The sequence below is a fragment of the Notechis scutatus genome, chromosome 2 (genome assembly GCF_049901735.1).
Source record: "Notechis scutatus isolate UNSWTSFEM ecotype Mainland chromosome 2, rNotScu1.2, whole genome shotgun sequence".
NCBI classification, from domain to species: domain Eukaryota; kingdom Metazoa; phylum Chordata; class Lepidosauria; order Squamata; family Elapidae; genus Notechis; species Notechis scutatus.
Window position 1 is genome coordinate 11,868,844 of NC_142010.1, and position 8,628 is coordinate 11,877,471.

General features: G+C 46.9%; 4 non-coding genes across 4 annotated transcripts; all 4 read right to left on the bottom strand.

Moving 5' to 3' along the window:
• Positions 1-2,293: 2,293 nt before the first annotated feature.
• Positions 2,294-2,375, bottom strand: TRNAS-GCU (transfer RNA serine (anticodon GCU)). The gene has a single exon. It is a non-coding gene; the product is annotated as a tRNA-Ser (tRNA).
• A 22-nt stretch (positions 2,376-2,397) lies between these two features.
• Positions 2,398-2,471, bottom strand: TRNAN-GUU (transfer RNA asparagine (anticodon GUU)). The gene has a single exon. It is a non-coding gene; the product is annotated as a tRNA-Asn (tRNA).
• A 1,077-nt stretch (positions 2,472-3,548) lies between these two features.
• On the bottom strand, positions 3,549-3,622 carry TRNAN-GUU (transfer RNA asparagine (anticodon GUU)). Its single transcript has one exon. It is a non-coding gene; the product is annotated as a tRNA-Asn (tRNA).
• A 2,277-nt stretch (positions 3,623-5,899) lies between these two features.
• Positions 5,900-5,971, bottom strand: TRNAE-CUC (transfer RNA glutamic acid (anticodon CUC)). The gene has a single exon. It is a non-coding gene; the product is annotated as a tRNA-Glu (tRNA).
• Positions 5,972-8,628: the final 2,657 nt, after the last annotated feature.

An 8,628-nucleotide genomic window follows, 5' to 3' on the forward strand; every position in this document is an offset into this window, starting at 1 on the left:
AGGGCAGGACCAGCCAGTGGCGCGATTTGCCGGTTCTCCGAACTAGGCAGAATCATGACAACCGGTTCTATAGAACCGGTCCAAACCTGTAGAACCCCACCCCTGATGGCAGGCTGAAGTCAACCTGTCAAGACTGACTCGGATTCTATTGCCACCTTCAATTCTCCTCGCAATTTGACAACAGAAACTCCTTGGGGGAGTTGTGGGGAGGGCTGAGGGAGCCAAGCGAGCCAGCTGAGTCTGACAAAAGTCATAACGCTTCCTGTTATGAGACTTTTTCAAACCACACAGACTGTTTCCCAAAACACAAAGAACGCATTGGTTTGGTGGACAATGGATGGTAGATGGCCGGAAGTGGGAATTTGCCTATGCCGCTTTCTGTGGGAACCTTTAGAATTGGCTTTGCTTCTTCCATGCCTATATGGATCTATTGGTAAAGTTATACTCTTGGTAAAATTATGTTCCAGGAGTTGTTGTTTTTTCCCTGCATATGTCAATGGAATGGTTGACACAACTTGGAGCGGGTAAGAATCAAACTGCTAGCAGTCGGCAGAATTAACCTGCAGTACTGCAGTCTAACCACCACGGCTTTTGAGAAGTTCCTTCATTCTGGCCTCAGCATCTGCTACAGCATCTGTAGCCGATAAACAGATTTGTCTTCTTGGTACGGAATGAAGTTGCTGAATCCAAGAGAAAAACACGTGATGTTTCAGGAGTAGTACAGTTCCATCCTGCAAGAAACAATTGGGCTGTTACCTAATTAGACAATGCAAAGGTGGTGGGGATCTGCCTTACCTCCTACTTGGCTCTACGGGCATTGTGGGATAATAACCCACCTCATGCTTAGTCCCCAATGCTTCTTCCAGGTGTCCCATGGACTTCTTGCCTTTCTAAATATGCTGCACACAAACACTGAATAGAGGAAGCAGGCAGCAAAATAGGAGGAAGAAAATACAGGGAGTCCTTGACTTATGAACCACAATCGAGCCCAGCATTTTTCTGTTGCCAAGCAAGACATTTGTTAAGTGAGCTTTGCCCCATGTTATGACCTGAATCAGAACCAGAATACAGCTGGAAGGGACCTTGGGGGTCTTCTAGTCCATGCCCCTGCTCAAGCAGGAGACCCTATACCAGGTATCGGTAACCCGTGGCTCTGGAGCCGCATGTGGCTCTTTCCTCCCTCTGCTGCGGCTCACTGTCGTCGGTTGGCTCCACAATTGATAGGGCTTTCAGTTAGGACAGATAGAGGAGGGGAAATGCCGTGCTGGGAGAAGATTCTATGGTGGGGGAACCGGACTTCCGGTCAGCAGAGGAAAAAAGGACGCTGCACTAGAAGGTGACTCTATGGTGGGGGAACCGGATTTTCAGTCAGCAGAGGAAAAAAGGACGCTGCACTAGAAGGTGACTCTATGGTGGGGGAACCGGATTTTCGGTCAGCAGAGGAAAAAGGACGCTGTGCTAGGAGGTGACTCTATGGTGGGGGAACCGGACTTTCAGTCAGCAGAGGAAAAAAGGACGCTGCACTAGAAGGTGACTCTATGGTGGGGGAACCGGACTTTCAGTCTGCTCCAGAACTGAATGGGGGACTTCCGGTTAGAACCTTTGTGGCTCTTTGAGAGTTTAAGGTTGCCGACCCCTGCCCAATACCATTCCAGATAAGTTCAGTCTCTTCTTAAAAGCCTTCAGTGATGAAGCACCCACAACCTTTCTTGCCATAGCTATTAAGTGAATGATTGCAGTTAACGTAGTAACTAGGTTGTTAAGTGAATTTGGCTTCTCCATTGACTTTGCTTGTTGGAAGGTTGCAAAAGAGAATCAAATGAACCCAGAGTAGTGCAACCATTATAAATATGAGTCAGTTGCCAAGCGTCCGAATTTTGATCATGTGACCATGGGGGAATGGTGCAACGGGTCGTAAGTGTGAAAAACGGTCCTGTTTTCAGTGCTGTTGCAACTTCGAACAGTCACGAAATGGAACTGTTGCAAGTCAAGGACTATTTCTATATAAAAAAAATGATTTCTAAATATGTGAGACCACTAGGCAGTTGCAGAAGTGCCCTGATTGATGGTTCTGCTTCTCTGGAGCACACAGACATTAATCAAGAATATAGGGGCGATGGATTCAACCGGCAGAATCAAGTGATAAAAAGAAACAAGAATATGGAACAACACTTTCCCTCACAAGGAGCACAGAGACAGCAAAAATAGCGACACAGCTTAGCTTTTCACCCTTCCAATATACAGAGGAAGGTACTTTCACCCTGAAATCCCGCAACCAAGAAGGAAAAAGTGCCGACGAGGGTGGGATTCGAACCCACGCGTGCAGAGCACAATGGATTAGCAGTCCATCACCTTCACCACTCGGCCACCTCGTCAAGGGGGCAGGGCGCCCGCGGCCGTCCCTGGGCGGGCTCGAACCACCATCCTTCTGGTTAACAGCCAGACGCTCTAACCCATTGCGCCACAGAGACCTGGCACAGGCCTCCCCCTCGGCTCCTCCCACCTGAGCATCCATAGCTGGGGCTGGCTAGACAGCAATTGAATACCTTGGTCACAAGACACAGTGTGTTCCCCTCTGTCGCCATCAGATGGGAATAGAGAAACCCTGGATATAAATATTGCTTCTCTCTCAACAGCTGTGCCAGTGGTGTAGGGGCATCAGGCAGGGTTTCCAACCTTGTGACCCGGGTTCGAGTCCCGGCTGGTGCATGTCTCCTTCCACCTTTTGCTCTTCTAGGAGGTGCAGGCAACACCACCAGACAAAGAGTTTTGATTCCAGATTCTGTTTCCAATGAGAGAAAATTGGAGCGTAGCAGCTGCTGCGGGGCAGATGGGGCTCCCTCCCCATCCCTTGTGGGGGTGCAGGGGGGGTGTTACCCTGTAAGTGCTAGATTGACGCAACAGAATTGTTCCCCTGCCACAGAGATGCCGGCTTTGGCTTCAGTCTCCACACCAGGAGAGACCAAAGGGGGAGTTTGTTTTCTAACAGATGGCTGCCTACTGTTAAAAAATATGTCCAAGCGCTATTCATTTTTCCATACTGGCAGTCACACAATCAACCACATCTCGTTTTGCATTTAACATCTCTTGGCTTTGAGCATCTACGTTTAATGCCTCTGCTTCTCAACTGTCCTGCTTATTTTACTTGGTAGGCAAATGATTTCAGCAACTGCCCGGACATTGAGAAGGCATCAATGTTAAGGTTGTAAATTGTGAGTAAGATCTGAGTTTCCACTGCTGCTGCTCTCCTCCTCCTCCTCCTCCTTGGAAGTAACATGTAGGTGGCCTAATCTTTGTAACAGACAGCTGTTTCAGGACCCTGGAGAGCTCTACTGCGGGTCCCCTTTCGGCTTAGTCACTGATTGTGAATAAGTCTGCCTTGTTCTTCCTTCTGCACTCTGGAAGGTTTTTTTTTAAAAATGCAGATGATGGCTGAATATTTCGTGAGAAAAAGGATTGACTAGGTGAGAATTGAAGCCTGCGGATGAAAAGCTGGGTGCTGCATTCAATCCATCACCTTTGCTCTGAATTAGAGCCATCAAGCAGGCCGTCCCTGGGTGGGCTCGAACCACCATCCTTCTGGTTAACAGCCAGACGCGCTAACCCATTGCGCCACAGAGACTTGGCACGGGCCTCCCTCTCGGCTCCCCCCACCTGAGCATCCATAGCTGGGGCTGGCTAGACAGCAGTCAGACACCTTGGTCACAAGACACAGTGTGTTCCCCTCTGTCGCCATCAGCTGGGAAAAGAGAAATCCTGGATATAATAGAATAGAATAGAATTCTTTATTGGCCAAGTGTGACTGGACACACAAGGAATTTGTCTTGGTGTAAATACTCTCAATGTACATAAAAGAAAAGATACATTCGTCAAGAGTCGAGAATCATCAGGTACAACACTTAATGATAGTCATAGGGTACAATCAACAATCAAATCATACTAGGAAACAGTCAATATAAATCGTAAGGATACAAGCAACAAAGTTACAGTCCTACAATCACAAGTGGGAGGGGATGGGTGATAAGCAGTGATGACAAGATTAACAGTAGTGCAGACTTTGTAATAGTTGAACAGTGTTGAGGGAATTATTTGTTTAGCAGAGTGATGGCTTTCGGGAAAAAACTGTTCTTGTCTCTAGTTGTTCTGGTGTTCAGTGCTCTATAGCGTCGTTTTGAGGGAAGGAGTTGAAACAATTTATGTCCGGGATGTGAGGGGTCTGTAAATATTTTCACAGCCCTCTTTTTGACTTGTGCAGTATACAGGTCCTCAATTGAAGGCAGGTGGGTAGTAATTGTTTTTTCTGCAGTCCTAATTATCCTCTGAAGTCTGTGTCTGTCCTGTTGGGTTGCAGAACCAAACCAGACAGTTATAGAGGTGCAGATGATAGACTCAACAATTCCCCTGTAGAACTGGATCAGCAGCTCCTTGGGCAGTTTGAGCTTTCTGAGTTGCTGCAGAAAGAACATTCTTTGTTGTGCTTTTTTGACGATGTTTTTGATGTTAGGTGTCCATTTTAGGTCATGTGATATAATAGAACCTAGAAATTTGAAGGTCTCTACTGTTGATACTGTGTTGTCTAGTATTGTAAGAGGTGGTAGTATGGGAGGGTTTCTTCTAAAGTCTACCACCATTTCTAAGGTTTTGAGTGTGTTCAGTTCCAGATTGTTCTGGTTACACCATAAGGCAAGTTGTATAACCTCCTGTCTGTATGCGGATTCGTTGTTGTCTCGAATGAGACCAATCACTGTTGTGTCATCAGCAAACTTCAGTATTTTAACAGAGGGATCCTTTGAGATGCAATCATTGGGACATGGAGAAGTGGAGAGAGCACACAGCCTGTGTTAATTGAACAGGTATCATGTGATTCTGCCTAGCTTCACCTGCTGCTTCCTGTCTGTTAGGAAGCTTATGATCCACTTACAAGTGTATTCAGGTACCGCTAGTTGGTTTAATTTACTTAGAAGAGTGTCTGGAATGATGGTATTGAATGCTGAACTGAAGTCTACAAAGAGGACCCTTGCGTAGGTATTTAACAGCTGTGCCAGTGGTGTAGGGGCATCATGCAGGGTTTCCAACCTTGTGACCCGGGTTCAAGTCCTGGCTGGCGCACGTCTCCTTTTGCTCTTCTAGGAAGTGGAAGCAGCATCCACGGATGACGTTTTTCATCCCAGATTCTGTTTTAGTGGGAGAAGAGGAGAAATGCTCTTGATGGCTGGCGCTGACATCGCTTTGCTTCCTCAGCAGGAAGCAAAACGTAGGAATAACTTCAGGATTTCCTCTCTCTTGGGCCCAGGGCCTTCCTCTGTTTTTGGTTTGGGAGGAGAAGCACAGCGGAAGCCCCAGAATGACTATCAGTGGAAGATGTGACATCTGAGATGGGATTTGAATCCATGCATACAGAGTATAGGGCATTAGCTGTCGATCAGCTCCCCTGCTCAGCCATCTTGTCAAGGGAAGGGTACTTGCAGGTGTTCCTGGGTGAACTCGAACCACTCCGACTCTTCTGGTCAACAGCCAGACCCCTTGACCCCTTGTGCTCCAGAGACGTGGGATATGACTTCACCTCCGCCTCCTTGAAGAGCTGGCACCAATCTCTCTCTCCCTAGTGGACCACAGGCGGCTTTGTATCCTCCAAGTCTCTTGCAATTCCCTGCAGTCATCAACTGCCTTTTTTTTTTTTTGAAGGTCCAAGGCAGGCTGGTTGGATGGGGACTCTATCAAGCCTGCCAGGAAGACCAGAAGGTGGGGTGGGATAGGATGGGGGGAAAGAAAACGGGGGTGGGGAGAGAAAGTCAGACTCGGGACAATTTTCTGACCAGTTCAGCTTGCTTTGCTGTGAAAACGAACCTTCTTGAAAATTCCAGCTGCAGAATGATGGATAAGGTTGGAAGCAAAAGCTTTCCCTGGCCGGGAATCGAACCCGGGCCGTGGCGGTGAGAGCGCCAAATCCTGACCACTAGACCACCAGGGAAGGACGTCCCTCCAGTTCTCCTTGGAAGAGGTATCAACTCCAACAGCAGGAAAAGTTTCAAATAGAACAGGATCACTCCCTCCCTTGAGGCTTTCTCTCTGCTTGGAAACCCCCACTGCTGGTGGCCTGCAGAGAGGCCCCAGTCCTGCTCACCCAGGTGTTCAGGTAGGAGGAGGGTCAGGTGGGGAGGGTGGCTTCCCTCAAAACTTTCTCAGAGTTTCCAGCCTTTGAAAAGTCACCAGGTACTTTATTTTCCAGCTGTAGTTGGCAGCTGTCTCTTGGCATCCCCTGCCCTGGAGGCCTGGAGAATGAGATGCTTACACGCTTTTCTCCAACGTCCCAAAGACTCCATCCAATGAGGAACAGGGCTGACAAGGGGAAGGACAGCCCTCTCTCTCCACAGCATCACCCAAATGTGTTGGATCTCAGACAGGAGAATTCAGAGACCTGCTTTTCTAGGCTGGATCAGATGGGCTCGGAACAATGATCCAGTGAAGATGAAGGCGGTGGCTTTGTTGTGGCCCACCAGCAGCCAGGGGAGTTGGCAGCAGACTTGGACAGTGAGGAGTTTGGGGAGGAACATGGGTCAGTCCTGGAGTCTGGGGAAGGCTTTGACGAGTGCTCTGCATTGGAGGCAGAGATGGGGCCAGGACCATCTGACAGTTATCAGCTGCCTTCGGAGTTGGAGATCAGTGAGGCAGAAGAACAGCTGGAGCCTGTTCCCAATGTGCACATGCGCAGAGCTGCCAGGAGAAGGGAACAATTAAAGAACAAGGGCTGACTCAGGAGTAAAGGCAGAGGTAGACAGTGAATGCCCCCTCCCATAAGGAATAAAGAGGAGCGAAAGTGTTTGCAGGAGTTCATTTAATTAGGGTGAAGATTTGTTTGTGACTCCTTGCCAAGTATTTTTCTGGTACAGCGTTGCGCTTGGAAGCTATCATCCTGGCAACTCTCCAAGCCTGTTAAGTTCTGTAATTGTAAATCACTCTGGAAAGACTGTTTGCAGAACTTTTCTGAGTGTGAATGAGAGGAATTCACATAAGCATAATAAAAAAGGGGGTTTCGCCATTTTGTGAAGCCTAGGTCAGAACAGGCTTTTCAAGGCTCGTTTCCCGGCTAGCCAGCCTTGAAAGAGATTTTGTTGGAATTTGTCAGAGTATATTCATGAATTGGAATAGAGCATGGTTGTTGAGGTAATTCCCCGTTAGGAGAATGAGCGCATACAGGGAGACGTATTTGAGAGGAGTGTTTGAATAATACACACACAGCACACAGATACACTGTACAGTAAATGTACTTTTTTACTTCCAGAAACGTTTAAGCAAAGTTCAAACACAGTCCAAAGTCATTCACAGGTAAAATCAGTCAGTTTTCAGTCCAGGGATAATCCAGTAACAAAGTCCAGTATCAAAAACAGTTCAGTATCAGGCTTACATCAAATCCATGAATAACAGTCAATTAGGAGGAACAGCAACTCTCCAACAGAAGGAAAACAGAGAGATTCACTGAGACACACTCTCTTCTGAGACTCTTTTGAGACTAAGACTAAACAACCCAGGTTTCTGGCTCCATCTTATGGCCGTTTGAGAAACCACACCCAATTACAGTTCTTTGCATTTTCTTAAAGATACAGTATTAAAATGTCTATCCTGGTTTATATATTTTCCAACCCAAATAATTGTTCGGTAACTTACATTCCTAACAATGGTAACAAGGTCAGCCAATGAATAGGCATAACAACTAAATCAGCCAATGAGGACAGTTTGGAAACTGAAACTAGAAGTAGCCTAGGCTGGAAACTGAAACTAGAAGTAGCCTAGGCTGGAAACTGAAACTAGAAGTATCCTAGGCTGGAAACTGAAACTAGAAGTATCCTAGGCTGGAAACTGAAACTAGAAGTAGCCTAGGCTGGAAACTGAAACTAAATAGCCTAGGCTGGAAACTGAAACTAGAAGTAGCCTAGGCTGGAAACTGAAACTAGAAGTATCCTAGGCTGGAAACTGAAACTAGAAGTATCCTAGGCTGGAAACTGAAACTAGAAGTATCCTAGGCTGGAAACTGAAACTAGAAGTAGCCTAGGCTGGAAACTGAAACTAAATAGCCTAGGCTGGAAACTGAAACTAGAAGTAGCCTAGGCATGGCCTTATATTAGGCTCTGCAACTCTGCAGCTATGTTGAGCTCTGAGTCTGTCTATTGAAATGAAACTGCTTCTCTCCTCTTGCTTGCTTGCTGAACTAAAGTGAAAATGGTGTCTCTTTCTGAGCTACTGAAGTTACTTGCAATATGTTTCTGTCTGAGTTTGCTCCAGGTTGGAGAAATCTACAACTAGTTTGTAAAATTTACTTATTATGTTTATAAAGATGTTCAATGAAGCATCAGCCACCTGTGTCTATTTTTCTGGTGCTGAATTAACATTGCAAAACTGTGGACAGAATTCATTGGCTTAAAAGAGTGGATTCCCTGCCCCTGTTGACATTTCGCATGTGAGGAAGGAAGAACTAGGCTGCTGCACTCCTGGAACTCAGGCAAAGCAGTGACCCCATGTGCTGGGCTTTTTCCATGACCAGACAACCTGTAGGGCAGGGGCTGGCTCAGAGGCATTTGTTTCAAAGGAACATGGGCAGAGGGGGTGTTCAGAGTATTGCAGCATAAATTC